The following is a 23,479-nucleotide window of genomic DNA, read 5'->3' on the forward strand; positions in this document are numbered from 1 at the left end:
CAAATAGTTGACTCCTTGAGAAGCAATAATACAGAGTGAGAAGTTTGCTGCTGCTGCCTGGTTAAAATATAACAAAATGGATTTCCCAAAATTTTTAAGTGAGGTCACACATTTTTCAAATATTTTCTTTGTGTGTGTGATTTGATTTCATCACCTTCGGGGTAGAATAATATGTTATGTTACTGATTCAAGGTTCAGGTGCCTGATGGTTCAAAAGGCCAATATTCAAAATGTCAGTTTGGAGTAAAGAAAGGTGTATTAATCGAGAAGGTGTCAGCTTGAGAAGCTGGGGCCTTAAAGCCTCTGGAAATCCACTTTACAAGAGCCCAGAATTCAGGCTTCTTTTATGTGACAGGAGGGAGAATGGGCCAACGAAGAGGTGGGCCACCTAGGCCCCAACAGGGATCAAAGAAAGAGCATGAAATCTCTAAATCTTTTTGTTCCTGGTCTCTTTGATCCCTGCTAATCTGAGTCTGATCTTGAGGCTCCTGAAAATCTTTGCCAAAAGCTCAAGCCTCAAGCAGAATTCCCTTAATAATTATCATATCTATAATTATATGCAGGAACCATTCTCCTGAAGGCCATGGGAAAAGCGCAGGCTAGATTTAAGATAGAGCACAAGCATTTCAGTCTGTTAGGGTTATATACCAGTTTTTATTATCTGGGTCTGAAGCCTCAATTGCTCTTGCTTTTGTTTTAAGGGGATGTTTTTATTTACGGAGAAGTTAACAGAGTACATTTAGACGAGTTTTGTGGCAAGCTCTTGAGCCGTTTGTATTTCCAGTTTGCTTCCAAGTGATGTCAGATCTCATCCTAGTTACCACTGGAATTAGTTCTGATGACCTTTACCAGCTCAGCCTGTGTACAATTGTCTTTCCAGTTAAGCCAGGTAAAGGTGAGGCGGGGCAGGTCTTTCTAGATGATACGGTCTAACCTTTTCCTTGATGATGTAGTAAGGAACTGATTTTATGGACAAAGTGGGCAAGAAGAAAAATAGATCAATGGGACTCCTGTCATGTGCAGTCACCATTTGCTGAATATTCTTGTTCTCCACTTACACAGTGGCAGGATTAATATCTACTTGAAGGTTAGGAAGAATCCCATTGGCCAGTAGCTTTTATCTGGGCCAACAACCTCTGCTTTTCTGTTTTTTGTCTCTGGTGTCTACTGTAGATAAGCTTGTTTGATGGCACAAGGGCAAGATGAACTAGATACTTGCAGAGAGGCTAGATCTTTGTCATTGGAGATGTTTGTGACAGGGCCATTTGAAAAAGTGGAAACTTTTAGGCTGAATTTCTGACTAAAGCCCCGGTTCTTTGCCTTCCTCACATAGAGGATTTACTATTTCTTGGTCTCCCTCCTGACTTCAAAACAGAATCCATGACCACCCTTCCCCCTCGGCCTTCTCTCCTTTGGCTTTTGGGTATCTAGGCCCCTTTACTTTTTAAATATATTTTTATGAAATGAATTTAGTTCTTACTGTTTTTCTAAAGGATCGAATTTTTATGACCCTTATCAATCTGTTTTCTTCTAGATCCACATTTCCTTTTTCAGGTTTTATTTGTTTTTCATTTCCTAACCAGACTTCTTACACAGATGTTGACAGCAACGCCAGCTTTATCATAACTAATGATGAATAAAACTTAGGAGAGTAAAAACTATGCCCATACACATGATCTAGCACTGTTATGATTGGGCAGCTGAAAGCATATTCTAGCAACCAGGGGAAAACAGCCAACCAGGGTCTCCTTACACTCTGCCTTCTATTTGTTGTATTGATGTTTCTGTAGGTTCCATCCATGAAACAGCTGTGCAAATGCTGGCTCTTCTCTGGCACTTGTGGTAGTTATTGTTCCATGAGGGCTTTCTAGTGGTTCCCTATCATAGTCCCCTCTCTTGGGAGAGAGTCTTAGCTTTCTCTCTCCACCTACTTAACTCCCAGGGGAATCTAGTCTAGAGCCTTTTACTTCTGGATCCCTACCATCTGGGATGGCAAGGACACATGAGTTTGCTTGTGGAAGGCCACTGGACCATAATCACTCCACTCGCGGGTGTATACGTTGGGAGGAGGGATATATTAGCAATCGGCTTCAGTCCTGCCACTTCCCATGGAGTTAGTTCAACTTACAGGAAGTTCATGTGTTTTTATAGTACTAAGTGGGAATATAGGCTCTCCACCGGGTACTTCCTCTCTCTTGCTTCCTCTTTTTGTCATGCTTCTTTCTCCTTGTCTCAGGAAAGTGAGGTGCTGGCAGGTCTAGTGGCATAGCAAATGTCAAGAGATAATCACTATTTCCCAACTTATTGAAAACAGGCTATATGGTGCCCCCAGTCTTGTAGAAAAGGGAATGAAGTGCTAATGTCAAATCCTCCTCCCCTATGTGAAGGGGAGAGAGAAGGATGGTTGCTGCCCCACAGACTCTTAGCTATCCAGGACCTCTTAAGTGAAACCTTCTAAATCAGCTTACCTTTCCCACCAGCTGGGGATTCTGCTGCCCGAATGCCATCTTTAAAAAACTTGACTCAAAAATATTAGAGTCACTGATCCCAACAGTTAGGCTATCTCTCGCATATTCCTGCTCTCTGTGGTAACTCTGAGTGTGCTAAAGTTGTGAGGTAGCTCTAGCCGGTTTGGCTCAGTGGATAGAGCGTCAGCCTGTGGACCAAAGGGTCTGGGTTCAATTCCAGTCAATGTGTTTCTCTCACATCCATGTTTTTTTTCTGTCTTTCCCTCTCTCATCCACTCTCCCTAAAAATCAATGGGAAAATATCCTCTGGCAAGGATTAGCAAAAAAATTTTTAAAATATGTGAGGTGGTTAGTGCAGTGGCCAGTACTTCAAACCAACCTGGTACACTTGCTTTAGGAGAATTAACTGCATCTGCAGCAGGCACATAATGCTTGGCCCAGAGTTTTAGCCTCTCCTGGATTTCTCCAGCATCATCTGGTTCCTCATCAAGGTGAGTTTGCATCTTTGACATATGAGTTTCTCCTGGGGTAACGTTACTCCATGTGCTGTCAGCAGGCATTTTGTTGTCAGAGTCTGACCCAAATCCAGTGGTTGTTTATGGCATTGATTTGAAGACAGTGGCTTTTCATAAAAAGACAACATGGTTCAAGAAGCCAAGAAACAGCAGCATTTCAGAAGTTCAAGGCACCAACAGAACCACTCTTGCGTAAGCCACCATTCAAAGGAATGACAGACACACCGAGAAGCAGCAGCTGCTGCAGGGATAGCTGGAATGGAGATGGGGTCTCTGCTCTTCTTTGTGGTGTGGGGAGGAGGTTTTCCTCAACCTTTTTAGGGTTCCCGGCTGGATCTGAAAATTAAAAACTGACAAAGACAGATTAACCACAGAAAAACATACACATTTATTTAATGGGTTTTATGTGACATGAGCGGTTCATAAGGAAATGACCCAAAGAAACAGACCTGAGTATTTTGTGCTAGGTTTGATGGAGAGCGCTAGGTCATGGAGGAATATGGTAGGCTAAGGAGTAGGAGGTAATTGCGGTAACCTGGGGAAAACTTAGCAAGACCTGTTTGTTAGGATTCTTCTTGGTGTCCTTTGCCATTGGAGATAAGGACGCTCCTTTCCTCCCGGGCACCTCTTACATGAGGGTTTTATGACCTGTTTCTGGGAAGAAGGACCGGGAAGGAGGAGGTCAAGTGACTTTTCTGCTCTGGCCATTTTCTCAGACTCCTTCAGCTTAAAATATTAACTATGTCAAAATGCCATATTTCGGGGTGGTGTGTCCTGAATCCACATTAGTGCTTTGGAACTTTTCTAATGCTGTTTCCAAAGCAGCTATTTCAATGAAGGCAAATCACAGGAAGAAAATAATGCAAATTAACAAAATGGCTGAAGAAAAGAAAAAAGCCAAGATTAAAACTTAAAATGTTAATGAAAGGTTACAGTGGGTGGTGCCTGGGCAAAGCTAAATAGCCATCTCAGACAGTGATGAAAAATGGAATTTATTTAAGGAAAAGGGCATGGGAGATGGGGATATCCAAAGGGAAGGGCTACACAGATAAAATGGGGCTTTGGAGACAGGTTCAGGGGGTAAGCCTGAGATGAACTACCACTGCCCATTGCTCCCCTGGTTGAAAGTCTCATGGGGTCCCTTCGAGGTTAGGGGATACGTGCCTCTGGGGGTAGGAGAGAAGGAAGGGAATGGCATGGGTGTGCTCCTTGCAGGGAGAACACACATTGGTTCCTTTGTCCTGAGTGTATTTACCTCTTTTTGCAGGTGGAAATCTTAGGGGACATCTCAGGGGAGGGTTTTAATAGGATATTCATCAGCTTTCCAAGTGTGCTCTTTCAGAGTCATGGTCTCCACTGATTGGTCGGTGTCATTAGTCAATCCAGCTGGTCTTGAGGCAGCCGTTGTGCCACTGGTCTGGTTTTGCTGCTTTTCTGGGCCTGGAGCTGAAATACAACTGAGGCCTAGATATTATCTCTAGGGAGGAAAAGGTCAAGGGGTCTAAACCACCTGACCTGAGATGTGAAAGATCTGGTGTCCAAACCGCATGACCAGAGATATGCTAAGGGATGATAGGTTACCCTGGGGGTGACGTTCTTGTTTTCTCAGTTTTGCTCCTTGCTCGGCATCTGGAGCTCTCTGCCCTGGTGAATTTCTGTACCTAGCCCATCATCCTTGCTCTGAGGGTCTAACAAGAATGCAAATAGCAAAAAACTTTCTAATGAATCAACTATACTTGTATTTCAAGATGGCCATTGAGCTTACTAGTATTCACCTAACTTCCATTCAAAATATCAAAATATCACATCAAAATATTAAACAAATATTAAAATACCCAAAAAAAGGTGTCAATGATGGAAAATAGGGAATGATGCCTTTAATTAGCTAGATATTTGGAAGTTTTGCAACCTATCATAAAATTGAATTAGATTGAGGGTTCAGTATTCTTTGAGAGAAGGTAGAGTTCATATAGGAAGTAAGTTCATGAGCTAGTTTGGGATCTTTGAGTGATAAGAATTCCTTCTGGTCATGCCCAGAGGTATTTCCTCATGATCTGGAAGCCTAAGGCCAAATGTCGATGCACCCAGTATATAATATGGAGGGAAACTAGGATGTCAGTAGTTCACAGCATATGTCTTACCCTGCTGGGCGGGGATAATGATGACTCCCAGTCCTGTGTGTGAATTTCTTGGTCAGTCAGTCTGGGTGCCCCTGCTCTGCTCTCTGAAGATGAGCTATCCTCATCTGAGCTATCCTCCATAGCCTCTTCAAAAGTAACCCTTGGGGGAAGATCTACCCTTTAAGGGCTGGGCAACTTTAGAAACCCCTTTCTGTTGATGTGGGTTCATGGCCAAAGTGTTGAGCAATCACAGGCCTTCCCCGCCCCCCTCCCCCGAGATTTAATCCTGTATGGCTTTGAGACCTATCAATTTCAATTTACTGGGGAAATGGTGTGCAGTTGGGGTCTTGCTGACCATACTTGTTTGTGTTCTGATCTTTATACTCAGAACGTTTTGCTTCTTTTACATTTTTAAAGGACATATCTGAGCAGTGTTTTTCAACTGTAGGCCATGAACTATTAGTGAGAAGTGGAATCAATTTAATGGGTTGCCACCAACATTTAAAAAAGAAAAAAGAACAGATTAAAATATATCAGGGTGCATTGCACGTAGAAAAGATAGGCATTATTTTGTTAATTTTTTGTTATAAATATAGTTTAATGTGTGCACTGTAAAAACATATGAGTCACTGGAAAGTCACTATAGAAGAACTCATTTTCTAGCACAGTCTTTTGAAGAAACCCAAAGAATAGATTTCGATAACTAAAGTGAGGACAAGTAATTCAGACAGTAATGAAGTTTTTTAAAAAGGGAGGTATTAGGATAATTGTTTCTATTGTGTGTTTTATCAAAACACAGCTTGTAGGTAATTTAGTAATGAAATTGAATAATAGCGCCCTCTTCTGTTCTTCCACAACACTGTGCACATACCTAGTTCAGCACTTGTCACAATTATTCATCTGCCTGTCTTCCCTATTCTCCAAGGTATACCATACCTTGTTAAATTTTCAATCATTTCTGCTTCCCCCACAGCATTTAGCCCAGTTTCTTGCTCACTGGAAATTATATTTGCCTGTACATCTTAAGATCCTGACCTACACCATGAAGATTAATTGTCTTTAATGTTCTGAAAGAACATTTTTTAAAATTGTCAAACTTTAAAAATGATATTTATTTTGGGCAAATCAAGCCCCTAAAACATACTTAGTTTAAATACACACACAAAAAAAGTAACAAAAACTAACACAGCTTTTTAAATGCAGTTTTTCTTTTTACTATGTTTGTGTGGAAAAACCTAACCATTTGTTTCCTGGTTTTTTAAAAAAACACAGATGTTGGTAATAGAGAGTGCATACCCCATTAAAATTCCAAATAGTAAGGAAACAGAAGGATTTTCCTTGTGATGTAACCCCCATCAGCTTTCAAAGCTTTAGGATTAACATTGTCTTATCAGTTTCTTTCTTTTTTAAAAAAATACATTTTTATTTATTTCAGAGAGGAAGGGAGAGGGAGAGAGACAGAAACATCAGTGATGAGAGAGAATCATTGATCTGCTGCCTCCTGCATGCCCCCTTGACCAGAACTGAACCTGGGACCCTTCAGTCTGCAGGCAGACGCTCTATCCACTAAGCCAAACTGGCTAGGGCTCGTTCTTCTTTTTGTCTCTGCAATATAACTTACTCATTTCTCCAAACTTTTGTTCAATGTCTACAAAAAAGATTGTTGTATTAGATAACTGGTCTGCAATTAGATAGATTATGAAGACACTTTTTTAAAAATTATATGGGATTCTGCAGGATTTTTTAAAATTGGTATTTCTTTTAGAAAGAGGAAGGGAGGGAAAGAGAGAGAGAGGGAAACATCAAGTGAGAGAGAAACATTGATCAGTTGCCTCCTGCACATACCCCGACCTCAGACTGATCTGGAATCGAACCCACCACCTTCTCGTGTACTGGATGACACTCCAACCAATGGAGCCACACCCGATGAGGGCAGGAATTTTTAATGGTAGTATAGGAAGGGCAACCCGGTTTATAGCATAATGGAAATATGTCATTTCAGAGTTTCAATACTACTTCCTAGCCGAAGTATGGACTTCAGTTATTTGTTGGTCCTGCCCAGCAGGCTCTGACCATCCTGAAAGCTGTAGATACTGGCTCTGTGGGAGGTCTTTCTGGAAAGGAACCTCACAGAGCTGAGTTGTGAAGCTCTAAGGAAGAAGGAAAAGGGGCTCTGTCCTGGGGCACTATTGTTTCCCCTAAAATACTTCATCCCCAACTCTCCAAGCCCCCAGCGGGAAAAACAATGAAGCAAGTTGGAGAAAAATAGGAAGAGGGAAAATTTCACTTTAATTAGCATAATTTCTGCCTTTTAAAAGGTATTCGTTCTATGCTGGGAACTGAAAATCTCTTGAGAAGCATAACTGGGGTATAAGAAAACTGCCGTTGAATTGAGGAACTTAAACCTAGGTGGGCACAGCGCTGCTATTTTATCTCTGTCCAGCATTCACAGGACGAATTATTTTGCCAAAGTTTTAAAGTAGCGTTTAGAATTCTGATACCTAGCCCAAACTCATTCCTCATCCTGACAATTTAATCTATATTTTTTCCTTATTTGTAAGGTGAAAAAGTACATTTGCTGGTAACATTTGGCATTGCCATCTAAAAGGAGAAATTACGTAGGCTTGTTATAGAAAAAAGTATGAATAGCACCTTTAAAAATGAATCCTGTAAAAATGTTATTGTCTATTGGTAAGGGGTTTAGCCTTAATTTTTTTTCCTCCAAAGGCAAAATACATTTCAGTGTGTAGAGTTTTTTTTTAGCCTGTAAATCCTTTAACTAGATTGACAATAACTAAAAATAATTGACATTTTTAGAAGCTCAGTATGCACTAGGCATTTTGTGAAGAGCTTCCCATGAATTGGTCCTATTTAGTTTAGTTATTCTAGAGGCATGCATTTCTTCCATAACCAAGACCATAGCACTGCAACACTGTGTTAATTTACGCATTTAAGTATTGCAGTGAATTCTCCACATTCCTGAATATATAAAAGATTGCCAAAATATTCATAATTTTTGAAACTTGTGACTCATACATAGTGCTTCATTATGATTCTACTTTTGTGTACATGTGAAAATTTCTGTGAAAAACAGAAAACACAAAACAAAACAACAAGGGCCCACCCCCAACTGCCGCCCCCCAGTCCTTCCTGATGGACTCAGGAAGTTTCTCTTCTTCTTAAAGAAAAAGAAATCTCTGTCATATACATATGAATCTGTACAAAGGTGTTTATGTCTTTCTCAGGTGGCCGATTCAGGAGGGGGTGCTGTAGGGAACACCTGCTCTTTTTATCTGCCAGAATCCCTTCCTACCCTCCCACGGGGAACAAATCCTTCCTGTATTAAATACTAGGAGTTCTGGTGGGGCTGCTACTCATTATTAACCCACCTCCCTGACTCTAGGGGTAGGTGTGCAATCAGGGACTGGCCACACATGTGCTCTACTTGGGCTGACCATATTAATGGACCTATGGATGGACACATGACCTGAACCAGGCCAATTAGGATCCTTTCCTACTACCTTGTTTATAGATGGTAAAAGCAAGAAGGCTTCTCTTTCCAATGGGATCACTCGCTGAGAGCTGTCCCTGGTAATGTCTTCCCCACCCCCATCTATCAGCCTATAGAGGAAGCACACGTGTAATAGGAGAGAATAAAATCAAAACATTGAGAAAAGCAGTGAGAGAAAGAATAGAAGCAAAAGTAAGAATGAATGCAAGAGATTAATGATTCTGAATTCCTGGATCCAGTCATTCCTGAAGCCCTTATCCTTTTTCCCTATCTTAAGGCGAGAGTGAATAAATTGGATTTCCCCCTCAAGCTAGCTTGAAATGGGGTTTTTTTATTTGTATCCAAAAGTCTTGAACAATATGGGGAGTAAGGCTTTAAAGACAGCTACTGCTTTGTTCTTCAGTACTATCTATACTCCGGCTAAGACTTATAATCTAGAGCAGTACCTGGTACATGGCAAGTACTCGACAAAAATGTGTTGAAAGAGGGGTGACTCCTCCTTGATAATCGTTAAACTCTGATTATTCTCTTGACTTCTTGATGCATTGACTGAAATAGGGATAATATTCATCTCCACTCATGGATATGATTTAAAGATTACTGCTGGTTAAATTTGAGTATCTTAAATATGGCTATTTTTTGCAATTGAAAGCACCATTTTTGTACAGCTAGAGAAATCAGCTTCCAACACAGATTCCCAGGAGAGTTTTCTAACAAACCCCTTATGATATGCAGCACAGCGAGCCCATCCACGGGGTACATCCATCATCTTACCGTGTATCAGGCAGCTTTTACAGGATTTTCTGTGATCCTGGTGTCAGCGCATACTCTGTGTCAAGGCAGAGGTGATAGGTAGAAATCTGGCAGCTCTTTAGCAAGGAGGCCAGGCAGGCAGGGCTGTGCTAGTATAATTAATGAGAGTCTTCACTCTGGAAGCTAGAGGAGGGTGGGGGTTGGGAAGGATGTCTTTCACCACCAGTCAATGGGATGCAAGAAAAATCGGTGCTTTCACAGCCCTTTTACTGCTGGGAGGAGGTTAAGTCAAAGGACCGCGGTCAGGGGCTCTATGTAACTGACTGCACGGATGTAGGTCCCCTGAATGGGAAAGCTAGAAGGATTCAACTCCAGACTTTTCAGCAGGGCTGGTGTCAACCTTGAGCTACTAGTAGGAGCCCTTTACACTTGGAAAATCCTTACTAAAAGATTATGACTTACACGATCATTCAAAAAAGGTACTTTATTACCATATAGGACATATAGCTCAAAGATGTGGTAACCTAGATCCCATTTTCTCCAATTCTTCCCATAACAAGTGAAGTAAAGGGGTATTGTGTGTGTGTCTTCTTTTCTATTGACTTTTGGGTAACCATGGAAAGGCTTGGGCAACCTACAGAGGCTGTTTACTAACCACTGTCTAATCCCTTTGTTATTATTGCCTCTGATTGTCACAGCAGGGGAACATAGTTCTGTCCTGCTCCCAAAAACGTATCAATGTAACAACATTTTCTTAGTTTTAGTTAAATTTTCTCTGGTTAATGGTAAGAAAAGAGGACTCAGAGGGAAAAGTTACATTAAAAGGTTGATGGAGAGGTGGGATGGGAGCGGACTGGAAGAGATTAATGGGGGAAATAGGAGGACCTATGTGATACCTTCAACAACAAACATTGTTTTAAAAAAGGTTTACGGACATATACACAAAGGTGTATGTCCTAAACACGGAAGACCAAGCTTTAGTATGACTCACACTCTATGCTAACACGCTAACAACACCAACTTCAGATTGGTCGCTTTTGGGGGAGGAAGAGAGGGAGATGTGGTTTTAGCAGTAGTTGTGATATTTTATTTTAAAAAAGGCGTAGGGGAAGCAAGAGTATTACACGGATGTTTGCCTTGTTTTTTTATAGGTTTAAAATATTGCATAATTAAACAATCTTAAAGTTCACACAATTATGGGCATTAAAACTGTCAAAATACAGAATGCATTTCAAACAAGTGCTCTTGCTATGAACTTTATGTCTGAGTTTATTTCAACACATGCATCTGTGGTTGGTTTTTCAGATATGAGAAAGACACCTAGTTGTGTGAAGGGTTGTCTTGGTATCTTTCTGTCTTTCCTTTTTTGCCTTCCTATTTACCACGGAGATTGCAAGCAAAACAAATCTCAAAAAACAAAACAAACAAAAACTGGTTTGGTTCAGTGGATAGAGCCTGAGCCCGCGGACTGAAGGGTCCCAGGTTTGATTCTGGCCAAGGGCACATACCTGGGTTGCGGGCTCAATCCCTAGTGTGGGGCATGCAGGAGGCAGCCAATCAATGATTCTCTCTCATCATTGATGTTTCTATCTCTCTCTCCCTCTCCCTTTCACTCTGAAATCAATAAAAAAATATATTAAAAAGAAAACAAACAAACAAACAAAAAAACAAAAAAAAAAGCAAAAAACAATTTGGGGGAAGAAAGATTATCTGTTTAATTTCTGACAAATTGGGAATTTGTGTGGGTATTTTTTTTTTTTTAAGTAAATTTGGGGAGGTTTCTTTCTATGGAGCCCAAAGACCTTTTATGTCTTTTGCCAAACTGATTTCTTCCTGGACCCTACCCGGGAAGGAAGAAATTCAAGGGACTATTCTGATGGTTTTTCCTTTTTTTTTTCTGAGAATCCAGGATTGCTTTCAGGATAAAGTTTCTTCTTGCCCATGGTGCTTTGCTGTGACATTGTAATTGCCTCTGTTGAATTGAATAATACAAATGGGTTGTTTCTATGGTATCGGCTAAGTGGGATGAAAAGGTGAAACCCTAGATCTTTGCTAAGAGGTCACGATGCTACCCTCCCCAGCCCCCCCACTAAGTGTCCGTCAAAGTGGACAGGCAGCCTGGCCCGGCTCTTCAGGCTTTGGCACTCATTTGTAACTTCCTGAGCAAATTCACGCACGAAAACAGAAAATGACTTGTTTATGTTGTCACAAAGTCCAGAAAAACCCTGCCAACCCCACACTGCCAGCTTTTCTAGGACCTTCTTATTGGTGGAGAATTTTAAACTGAAGGTGAGTGCGGAGCAGTGTCTCCAAGTCCCTCCCAGACAGGCTTTGAACTAACAATAGGGCAGGTTGAATGAAGGCTGATAAATGCAAATCCTGGAACGCCGACGCCGGATCACACCGCGGCCGCCGAGGCCAGTGGCTGTCAGCCTTCCAGCAGCCGCCCCAACCTGCTCACTCGCCTCGCTGCTGCGCTCAGTGGATTTTATCGTTTCATCACCCTTTGAGTGCCTACTGTATGCACGCTTCCCTCCGCCCGGGCCACGCTCTAATTCACCGCAGACTGGCCGTTTGAATCCGCAGCCTCTAAACTGATCTGATTGAATAACTGGCCCTTTAACCCTTAAGGGAAGCATCCGGAAGCAGAGATGGCAGGGGCAAATAAAATGTACCCTTACTCTCCTCCTCAGTCTTCTCTGCACTTTACTCAAAGCAGATCTCCTTGGTTGTAACACCATAAAAGATGCTATTTTCTTAGAATGGTAGAAAACAGGAGAGGCGATAAGACAGCGGTTCGGAATTTTAAGATGTGGTCCTGACATTGGTTTACTTTGGTGCAAACTGCAGTTTCCAGTCCCTGCACCCTCACCTCCAATGTCGTTTCGTCAAAACTCCTTTACCGTCCCACCACCGAACACATCCCTAAACTGAATATCAAGGGGGTGTCCTGGATTTGGGAACCTTTGAAACTTTAGAGGAAAAGACTTCATTCCCAGTACTTCTGGCTCTTGCCTGCCGAGGAACCCCGCAAGGGGGTGCAGGCCCAGGGGTCAAGGTCCTGCCCTCGGCCCCTACACCCAGCAGGTTGGAGTCCTTGGAGCCGGCGGGAGCTCCAGTCCACTCCCCCAAGCTCCAGTTCCTGATTTCCGCGGGAGCTGCGGGGCGGAGGGAGGGGGCTGCCGAGTGAGCGTGAGGATTTGAATGAGAAAGCAGGTTGTGTGGCCCCGCGCCCCGCTCTTCCCAGCCCGTCTTGTTGGGGAGGAGGGGTTTGCTGACTGGAGGGGAAGAAGTGCCCTTTTGGGGGGCTTACCAGACCCTTGACAGGGTTTTGGAGTTGGAGTCACAGGAGTCGGTAACTCATCACCCAGCACTTTGGAGGTGGCTCCTGTGCCGAGGACCCCGAAGAATCTTTCCTCTGCCGAACACTCAAAGTTGAGCAGGTCAGTGCTTTTGGGGGAACGATAAAGAAAAAGGGGGCACTGGTCCGCCAGCCCAGGTGTGCAAGTGAGCAGGTGGCCGAGCTCCTCTCTGCAGTCCGGGCCGGGACACGCTCTTTAGGACCGTGTGCGTGTTGTGCGTGGGGACCCCGCAAGCCTCTGTGCGGAGACCTGGACCACAGCTGGTCTTGGGGTCCCATCATTCAGAAGGACGTGGGTGTGTGAGCGCACACAAGAACTTAATTCTCGGGTCTTTTGTGGCGGTGGGTGGGGTGTCGTCGGGTGGAAGGTAAAGCATACTTGCTGGATTCTTCATCCCCCCGCCATCCCACGCGGGATCCCGGGGACCGCGGAGAGAGCAGGTTCGCGGTTCCCAGAAAGGGGAGTGCGGTGCCCTTTACACTGAGGGAGTCTCACGGTCCTTCCTGAGCTCGGTGACCTCTCGCAGGACCCTGTCGGAGCAGACCGGGTGCTCTCCGTGCGGGGAGGATTTACTCCATTGCCTTTTCCTGGAATCAACTAGGAGCACCCGAGCGGCGCGGGACCGCGGAGGAAGGTCGGACCGCGCGGCGGCCACGCTCTGCGCCTGCGCGGGGTTCCCATGGCGACGGGGCCGCGAGTCCGAGACGCCACCCTGCGCGCCCCAAAGTCCTGTTCCCTGTGGAGCGTCTGTGCCTCCCTGTCCCCCTCCCCTCAGGACTTTTTCTTTGTTGTTTGTAACGTGGAATCAGTTTATAAGACGTTAGGAATTCAGCATTAGAACAATAACCAACTCAATGGCAAAATGAGACGCCCCCACACCCTCCCGCGTGCCGACATTGCCACTGTGATCTTAGACGGAAGAAAATGGTGAGAAATTGCTGATTAGGGCAGTAACTGAGATTTTTCTCCCCTCCTTCTTCTAGCCCAGGAAAGTGGAGACGAATACAATATAGTTACTTCCTGGTTAGGCATTTCAAAAAATACCAGGTGCTTGTCTGACGGAGACAGCCCTGAGCCTCCGGTCCGGGCGGTGGAGGGCGGGGCGCGTGCCACCCACAGCACCTGTGCCTCCGCCTGGCCTGTGTGTGAGAACGCGCTGCGCTCCGAAATGCACCAAAGAAAACGCCGGTGAAAACAGACAAAGACTATCTCAGGAGAGGTGGTTGTTTTTCCAGTTGCTCTGGCGTTTTGGCCATTTCTGAGGTTAACCTGATAAATTATCTGCAGGGAATGTTTCAAAAAGCCTTGAGCAAGCCAGTCAGATTTCTCAAGACTTCTGTGAAGAGAGTCCTTTTTCTTTTCTTAAACTTGACAGCTCCATCCCCTGTTTAAAAACTCCCGTTTGTTTACACACGGGCTAGCATTTGGCAAGGGTACCCATCTTAAGGGGTGTGCAGAAGGAGCTGTAGCTTCTCAGTGCTCCTTTTTCTCAGGTTGCAGCAGTATTTGGCAGTATGATGGATATACCTAGGGGCTTATAGTAAATAAACATTGGTGAGAATGAACGTAAAATGGAGTTCTCTTCCTTGGGTAAAGTGTGGCATAGAAATACCTCAGATGAAGTAATACCGCTGTGTCCTGTTTTTCAGTAATTTGCCTTCAAGGCTATATTCATGGAAGAAGTTTTCAGACAATATCCTTCCACCATCAGCAAATGAAGTCAATATTACTTTTCAGATGATTAGCAAATAAGATGTTATCTTTCCCATCCCGTTTATTATAAATGCCTGTACATTGTGCACTCTGTCCAGATCAAATGCTTAAAAATGTTTCATTAAGTTTCCCCCCTTTTCTCACAGTTAAAAAAAAAAATAGAAAAACTCCTCATTTTCAGGTTCAGATACTGTGTGACCCTATTTGGTGGCTTGTAACGGGCTCCAATTCCCTAATTCTCAGTGACATGTGTTTCTGCTGGCTCCAGGAGGTACACTGCAGTTTAGCAGATCATGGATAATGAGATTGGGAGGGCTTGGGGGGAGGCTGGGCAGAGGCGGTGGGAATGAGACAAAGGGAGAGAAGGCTGATGGGTAGAGCCAGGATTTATAGCTGCACCGGATTCTTCATAAAAGCCCCTAAAGGTACTGCTTCTGTTTAATACATCTTCCCACATCATCACCAGCAGTTAAATTTATTTTTAGAACCAGTTTTCTAAATAAGTATAAGGATGGAATTATAAAAGTAGGATATGATAAAGGTGCTTCATGTGAAGGTGCCAAAATATACTGTGAAAACTCTTAATTAAATGTTTCCTACTTATTCATTTAGTCAACACATATTTATTGAGAACTAATTACACATAAGGCAAGATAAATAAATCTAGGTTCCTGCCCTCAGTGAACTAAGTGAGAGCGGTGGATTCTGAAATAATTCTAATGCTTTTCAGGTTTTTCAGGGCAAAGGAGCTTCCTATGTATGGTTCTCTTAAGGAGAACAGTTTATTTAGTGCTGAGCAATCAGATGTCTAGATTCAGAAACAAATGCTTAAACTTTGGTTAGGAAAAAAAATGCTGAACATTGTTTTTGAGCATTTTAGATAAGCGTCTATATTTGTGGTAAAAAGCATTGTGGGCACCTATCTGCTTATAGTTTTGTAGTGCAGACTCGGCCCTAAAACCTAGTCTTGGCAAGTGCAGCTCTTGAGTTGGAGAGGAACAGAGAAACCCTGTAATTCTCGGGTTTCTTAGATGAAGATAAGGTGAGTGATTCAGTAGTCCTTTGTTCTGGCTCCCTGTTTCATGGCATAATAAACCTCCTGCAGCTCCCTTCTAAGAATAGTGTTGGCCTGCATGCTTGAAGGATCATGACTATTATTTCAATGAGCAAAAAAATAAGGCAAACAAAAACCCCCCCACAAAAATGGTGGCGGGGTTGGGAGGAGATAAAATTATGATAGATGGATAAAAAGAATACATTAGAGCACTGAAACATTTTAATTTTTGAGCTGGAGTAATTTCTAGGCATTTTTAGTGAGTTTAGGCTATAGAAATCCATTCTAGCCATGACAAACCTGGCCTAATATTGACCAAAGTTGATAAATGTTTTCCTCTTACCATTCGTAGGACGTGGAAGGGTAGGGAGACTATACCACCTCCTGAGTCAACAATGATCAGCTCAGAGAAGCTTGCTGAAGAGCATCCCCATTTGGTTATTGCTCTTTGTCTAGGAAAATCAGACTCTGCTGTGATTGTGGACCAAGTGGTGCAGAACTCATTAGTTTCAACAATGCCTCCTCTGCCTGGGAAGCATGCTCCCACTTCTCCCTCACAGGGGCTCATTCTAGGCTGGCTCTGCTCACAAGGAAAATCATTTAGACACAGTTCAGTGGACACTCGCTCACATCTCTTTGACACCCGTGACCATTTTTGTTTAAGGAGAAATCCAGTACTGCTGTGGGAGGGTGTGCCAAATTAGAAGTGTATTTTAAGAACCCTGTGAAGAAGTTTACACAGCTTTATGTTGTTATCATCAAGGTCGCAGTCTTCTGTGCTTCAAAGTAGGAGGGCAGGATGGATGCAGAAGGGACAACTGAGAAAACTTTTATAGCAAAATTAAAAACATTCTCACCAATTCTGCATTTTGGATGTACTAAACTACATACCTGTGCCTCTTTATTGTCATAAAATTACAGAAAAATATACCAAGGTAGATACCATGTTTGTTGTATAAATCAGGAAACCCCAGTCCAAGGTTGCTAAATGATTTTCTCACAAAGTCACACAGCCAATAAATGGCAGAACTGGGATGAAAATGCCAACGTTTTGATTTTTAATAATCTCAGGAAGTCTGGGGTGGGCAGATAGGAAATCCTTGCTCTACAGTTGGTATTTGCAACCATATGAAATTGCTGTCGTTGTAGATATAAAATGGTCAAATATCAGCAATGTTACGTGATTTAATCTAGTTTCATTGGGTGGAATTGGCAGTGGACACCTTTTGATTATACATTTTTGTTATAAGCATGTATGTATCATGAGAATGTATATGGTGCACATGCATAAATACAAAAAGTCTTTTTCAGTAGCTATCTTGGCCTGAGGGATCCTGGCATGATTAGATTTAATACAGGGGTAACAGTTTTTCTGGTTATTTATTGTCCAGTAAATATCGTAGACAAGGGGTTCTGGAAGAAAAGAAGGAAATGAGTATTAGTACATTCCAACCCTGTGCCTTGGCATTTACTTTATGTCATTTTAAAACTCATAATAATCAAGAGATGCAGAAATTATTATCCCATATTACTGATGAGGCTCAGAGAGGTTAGTTTCTTGCCCAAGATCTGAGTGAGTATGGATGGAATAGACTGGGAATTTGAACCCAGGTCTGCCTGCCTCTATGCTGTATCACATCACATTGCCACTAAGAAAAGCAAGACTATATTTGTGAAAAATATTGGGTGATTTTCTTTTCAAATTTACCATCCCATCCAAAGTACAGACAGGTAGAAGTGCTTCTGACCAGCTTTCTGGTGAGCTGTGTTTCCTATTTGGAGGTTAGGAGGTTATAAATTCAGGCCGGGCTCCAGAAAAACATTCAAGACTTTGTTTATAAACTATGTTGGCTATTTGTTTAGAAGAGAGTGGTGTTTAGGTTCTCCTCTGCGGATGCTTTTCCACATCAAAGTAGCCCACCCTTCACTTCTAAATTGTAAAATTGTGGTGGGTCTAGGACAGTGGTCGGCAAACTGCGGCTCACGAGCCACATGCGGCTCTTTGGCCCCTTGAGTGTGGCTCTTCCACAAAATACCACGGCCTGGGCAAGTCTATTTTGAAGAAGTGGCGTTAGAAGAAGTTTAAGTTTAAAAAATTTGGCTCTCAAAAGAAATTTCCATCGTTGTCCTGTTGGTATTTGGCTCTGTTGACTAATGAGTTTGCCGACCACTGGACTAGGAGAACCCCTCATGGTTTTAATGAGTTTCCTGGCATCCCAAGACTTAAATATTGGTTTTCTCTTCCATAAACTTTGCTCACTTATTTTTCTTGGGATAGTATTGGGAGACTTAGTGCTGGATAGAAGCAGATGGTGTCTTCCTGTAATGTTTTGCAAATTGGAGATCGGAATCACCCTGGACAGTTGCTGAAAATTTCTAAACTTACTGCCAGAAGCTGGGGTTTTGGAGATCTTAAAACTGCTCTGCTGGGGTGTTGGGAACTGGAAATTGGACTGAGATTTGCAGTGTTTTCGAGCTGGTTTACCCAGGAAGAAACTGAGGCCCGGGAATGTCCACACTCACACAGCTGAGTTGGGACTTGAACCTTGACATTGCCGGTAGATGCCTGGCCTAGTGTTCTTGGTAGCACCCCACAACTTAAAAGCACACCGAACTCCACTTTGCAGTTCAGCCAGGAATTCAGATACAGCACAGAACCCCGGAAGGCTCTCTGGGTTTCCCTCTTCATGAGTTTGTTTTCTGTAGCTTATCCACCAGCAGCCTCTTCTCTCTGTGGCTGGTTCTGAATTTTAGCAAAGGTCGTACAAAGCTGTCTGCCATTCAGGTGCCCAAGCTTTACCTGTTAAATTGCCACTGGAAGGCAGAAGGATCTAGTTTAATGCTAGCATACGTGAGTTACTGATTAACTGATCTAAGGCAATCATGGTTTCTCTTTCATCTACCTTCACTTCCTTGTTGCTAGTCACAAGAGCCAAACATTTGAATTCAGCTTCCCACTTCCCTCTTCTCTCCCTCTTCAGTTTCATTGAAGGGGCCTCTGGACTTCAGAATAGGTCTCCATGGAGTCCTAATGGAACCCCTGCAAAACTACCCCTGGTGGGAACTTTGAAGGGGTCAGAATTCTGGACCACAAGTGAAGTGAGTTGATTTGCTGTGCCATCATATGAAATTTAGTTCTCTAGACCTCCTATTTCTTTTTGACAAACAACTCTTAACTTTCAGTGATATGGGAGCTATTGAAAATAAATTTATTTTTTAGAAAGAGATTTCTTTATAGAAGAGAGTAAGGTGCTCATCTAAGAAGGTAGGATTATGTAAAGACCCTTTTGATTTTCATTTTAACTTAAAGACTATTGCTTCCATACAACCACTTGTGTAAAAGAGAAAAGGCAGGGTTGAGAAAAAAAAGGGAGGGTTTCTTTATACATATAAAATATCTCTGGAAGGACACACAAGAAGCTAATAATGTTGGTTGCTGGGAGACAGGTATCTATTCGTTGTATATGCTATTCATTTATATGGTTTGTTTCTTTTGAATTTTGAAATTTCAACTTAATAAATAAAAGTAAAATTAAAAAAAAATACTTGGGTTTCAATACTAAATAAGTAACCACCTCCTGGCTCCTAAGTAGAAATAGGAGACTGGGAAGCAATTTTAAAGAAAAGGAAAGCAATTATCTTTCTTATTTATCTCTCTAAGTCTCACCAAAGTTCACATTCAGTAATTTTTTTTTTCACATTTAGTAACTTTTAAAAGCAGTGTTCTTTAAGCTTTTCTGGGTTTTGATAACAGGGCTGTGAAGGGCTTTTTAAATTTTTTTTTATTTTTCATAGTTTTCTTTCCTCTCATAAAGCATCAGTTATTGGCTGCAGCCAGACTCAGTGGGCCAATGGGAATCAGACTTGTCCCACTCCTGAGCTACCCTATCTTATGCTGGTAGTGTGTTTGTTTATAAAAGAATGAGGCTAGCCCTAACCGGTTTGGCTCAGTGGATAGAGCGTCGGCCTGTGGACTGAAGGGTCCCAGGTTCTATTCCGGTCAAGGGCATGTACCTTGGTTGCAGGCACATCCCTAGTGGGGGGTGTGCAGGAGGCCACTGATAGATTTTTCTAACTATTCCTCTCCCTTCCTCTCTGTAAAAATCAATAAAATATATTTAAAAAAATAAAAGAATGAGGCTAGAAATTTCTTCTCCCCCTCTGCAGCCCCCCACCCTTCAGAGAAATCCCTGTAATGTGATTATTCTTTTATTTTCCTGAGCAGTGTTCTGAATGTGAATGTCTTCTCAAATTGAAAAAGAAAAAAAAAAAGAAACTTGTTTTAATAAAAAGAATGTTTTATTCTGAACTAAAGCTTTCCTTGTTTTAAATAGGTTGTGAATTGAAAGTACTTTTCTGTTTACTGGGTACATGATTAAAATACAGTCTTAGAAAAGAGTAAACACAAGCTGTGTACCAACTTCTTTGTCACTTGTCAAAAGAGAAAAGTGAACTCTATTATTTAATGTCCAAGTTTCAGTCAAAAGTAAAAACTCAAGTCAGGGCCAGTTCTCAGTACAGTCTTGAAAATTTCTTATCTAAAATTGGGTGAAATAAATAAAAAAGCATCTATTTTCCTCCCAGAATTGTTCTTACTGCTGTTACTTTTTATTTGTTAGAAAAGAATTACTGAATAACTGCTTAAATGGGCATTTAGTGAATATTCTCTCTCACGCTTCTGTTTTTCTGCCAGTCAGTTCTTTCTCTCTCTCTTTTTTTTAAAAATATATTTTATTGATTTTTTACACAGAGGAAGGGAGAGGGATAGAGAGTCAGGAACATCAATGAGAGAGAAACATCGACCAGCTGCCCCCTGCACACCTCCCACTGGGGATGTGCCCGCAACCAAGTTACATGCCCTTGACCGGAATCGAACCCGGGACCCTTCAGTCCTCAGGCTGACACTCCATCCACTGAGCCAAACCGGTTTTGGCAGTTCTTTCTCTTATAGACCAACAGTGTTATTCCTTATGTATTTTTTTATAAAAAAGATATTATATATGTATGCTTTTTCCCTCTTTTTAAAAATCAAATGGTAGTACATCATCCATATGATTCTGTATTTTTTTCTTATAATAATGTATCTTGTATATGATTTCATATCAGCATAGAGCTCCTTAATTCTTTTTTAAAAAACTGTTTAAAGAAGGCAGTTTTAGGTTCACAGCAAAATCGAGGGAAGGTGCAGAGATTTCCCATGTATCCCCTGCCACCACGCATGCATTGCCTCCCCATTATCAACGTCCTCCACCAGAGTTAAAATTTGTTGCAATTGATGAACCTGCCTTGACACATAATCACCCAATGGCCACAGTTTATGCTAGGCTTCACTCTTGGTATTGTACACTCTATGGGATTGGGCAAATGTATAATGAAATGTACCCATCATTATGGGATTGGACAGAGTTTTTCCAGTGCCTTAAAAGTTCCGTGCTCTGCCTATTCATCCCTCTCCACCCTTCAACCCCGGGCAACCACTCATCTTTTCTAGGTCTCCATAGTTTTGCCTTTTCCAGAATGTCATACAGTTGGAATCACACAGTATATCGCTTTTTCAGATTGGCTTTTTGCACTTACTAATATGCATTTAAGATTCCTCCATGTCTTTTCATGGCTTGATAGCTCATTTCTTTCTTTCTTTATAATTTACTTAACCTTTCTCTGATTGTTAGATACATATATATATATATATATATATATATATATATATATAAATCTTTATTGTTGATATTCTTACAGATGTCCCTTTTTTCCCCCCCATTGACACCCTCCACCAGGTTCCCACCCCAGGCTTCTGCCACCCTATTGTCTTTGTCCATAGGTAATGCATATACACATATAAGATCTTTGTTTAATCTCTTCCTGCCCCCTTCTTCATCCCCTCTTTCCTCTGAGAATTGTCAGTCTGTTCCAATTCCATGTCTCTGATTCTATTTTATTCACCAGCTTATTTTGTTCATTAGATTTCTTATTCATTTATTTTGATTTTTAGATCCAATTGTTGATAGGTATGCATTTGTTGCCATTTTGTTGTTTATATTTTTGATCTTTTTCTTTTTCTTCTTCCTCTTCTTAAAGAATACCCTTCAACATTTCATATAATACTGATTTGGTGGTGATGAACTCCGTTAGGTTTTTCTTATCTGTGAAGCTCTTTATCTGACCTTCCATTCTGAATGATAGCTTTATTGGGTAGAGTAATCTTGGTTGTAGGTCATTGCTATTCATCACTTTGAATATTTCTTGCCACTCCCTTCTGGCCTGTATAGTTTCTGTTGAGAAATCAGCTGACAGTCGTATGGGCATTCCCTTTTAGGTAACTAACTGCTTTTCCCTTGCTGCTTTTAAAAGATTCTCTCTTTGTCTTTAGCCCTGGGCATTTTAATCATCATGTGTCTTGGTGTAATCCTCTTTGGGTTCCTCTTGTTTGGGACTCTCTGTGCTTCCTGGACTTGTGAGTCTATTTCTTTCACCAGGTAGGGGAAGTTTTCTGTCATTATTTCTTCAAATAGGTTTCCAATATCTTGCTCTCTTCTTCTGGCACCCTGAATGTTGGTACGCCTGAAGTTGTCCCAGAGACTCCTTATACTCTCTTCATACTTTTGGCTTCTTTCTTTCTCTCTTTTTTTTTTTTTTGCTCTTCTGGTTGGGTGTTTTTTGCTTCCTCATATTTCAAATTGTTGATTTGATTCTCAGAATCCTCACTCTACTGTTGAATCCCTGTATATTATTCTTTTTTTTTAATTTAATAAATCTTTATTGTTCAGATTATTACAATTGTTCCTCTTTTTTTCCCCATAGCTCCCCTCCATTCAGTTCCCACCCCACCCTCTGCCCTTACCCACCCCCACCCCCCCCGCCACTGTCCTCATCCATAGGTGTACGATTTTTGTCCAGTCTCTTCCCGCACCCCCCACACCCCTTTCCCCCGAGAATTGTCAGTCCACTCCCTTTCTATGCCCCTGATTCTATTATATTCACCAGTTTATTCTGTTCATCAGATTTTTTTATTCACTTGATTTTTAGATTCACTTGTTGATAGATATGTATTTGTTGTTCATCATTTTTATCTTTACCTTTTTCTTCTTCTTCTTCCTCTTCTTAAAGAATACCTTTCAGCATTTCTTATAATACTGGTTTGGTGGTGATGAACTCCTTTAGGTTTTTCTTATCTGTGAAGCTCTTTATCTGCCCTTCAATTCTGAATGATAGCTTTGCTGGGTAGAGTAATCTTGGTTGTAGGTTCTTGCTATTCATCACATTGAAAATTTCTTGCCACTCCCGTCTGGCCTGCATAGTTTCTGTTGAGAAGTCAGCTGACAATCGTATGGGTGCTCCCTTGTAGGTAACTGTTTTTCTCTTGCTGCTTTTAATATTCTCTCTTTGTCTTTTGCTCTTGGCATTTTAATTATGATGTGTCTTGGTGTGGTCCTCTTTGGATTCCTTTTGTTTGGGGTTCTGTGCGCTTCCTGGACTTGTAAGTCTATTTCTTTCACCAGGTGGGGAAGTTTTCTGTCATTATTTCTTCAAATAGGTTTTCAGTATCTTGCTCTCTTTCTTCTTCTGGCACCCCCATAATTCTGATTTTGGTAAGCTTGAAGTTGTCCCAGAGGCTCCTTACACTATCTTCAACTTTTTGGATTCTTTTTTCTTTTTGCTTTTCCGGTTGAGTGTTTTTTGCTTCTTTGTATTTCAAATCTTTGACTTGATTCTTGCGATCCTCTAGTCCAGTGGTCAGCAAACTGCGGCTCGTGAGCCACATGCAGCTCGCCAGCCGCGTTTGCCACTCTGTTGACTAATGAGTTTGCCAACCACTGTCATATACTACCCTTTACCTCTTTGTACACAATATGCCACAATTGCTTAATCCTCACAGCTTCCAACTACACAGTAACATTTAGTCTAGTCCAGTGGTCGGCAAACTCATTAGTCAACAGAGCGGCAAACCGCGGCTCGCGAGCTGCATGTGGCTTGCAAGCCGCG

The sequence above is a fragment of the Plecotus auritus genome, assembly GCF_963455305.1.
Source record: "Plecotus auritus genome assembly, chromosome: 2".
NCBI classification, from domain to species: Eukaryota; Metazoa; Chordata; class Mammalia; order Chiroptera; family Vespertilionidae; genus Plecotus; species Plecotus auritus.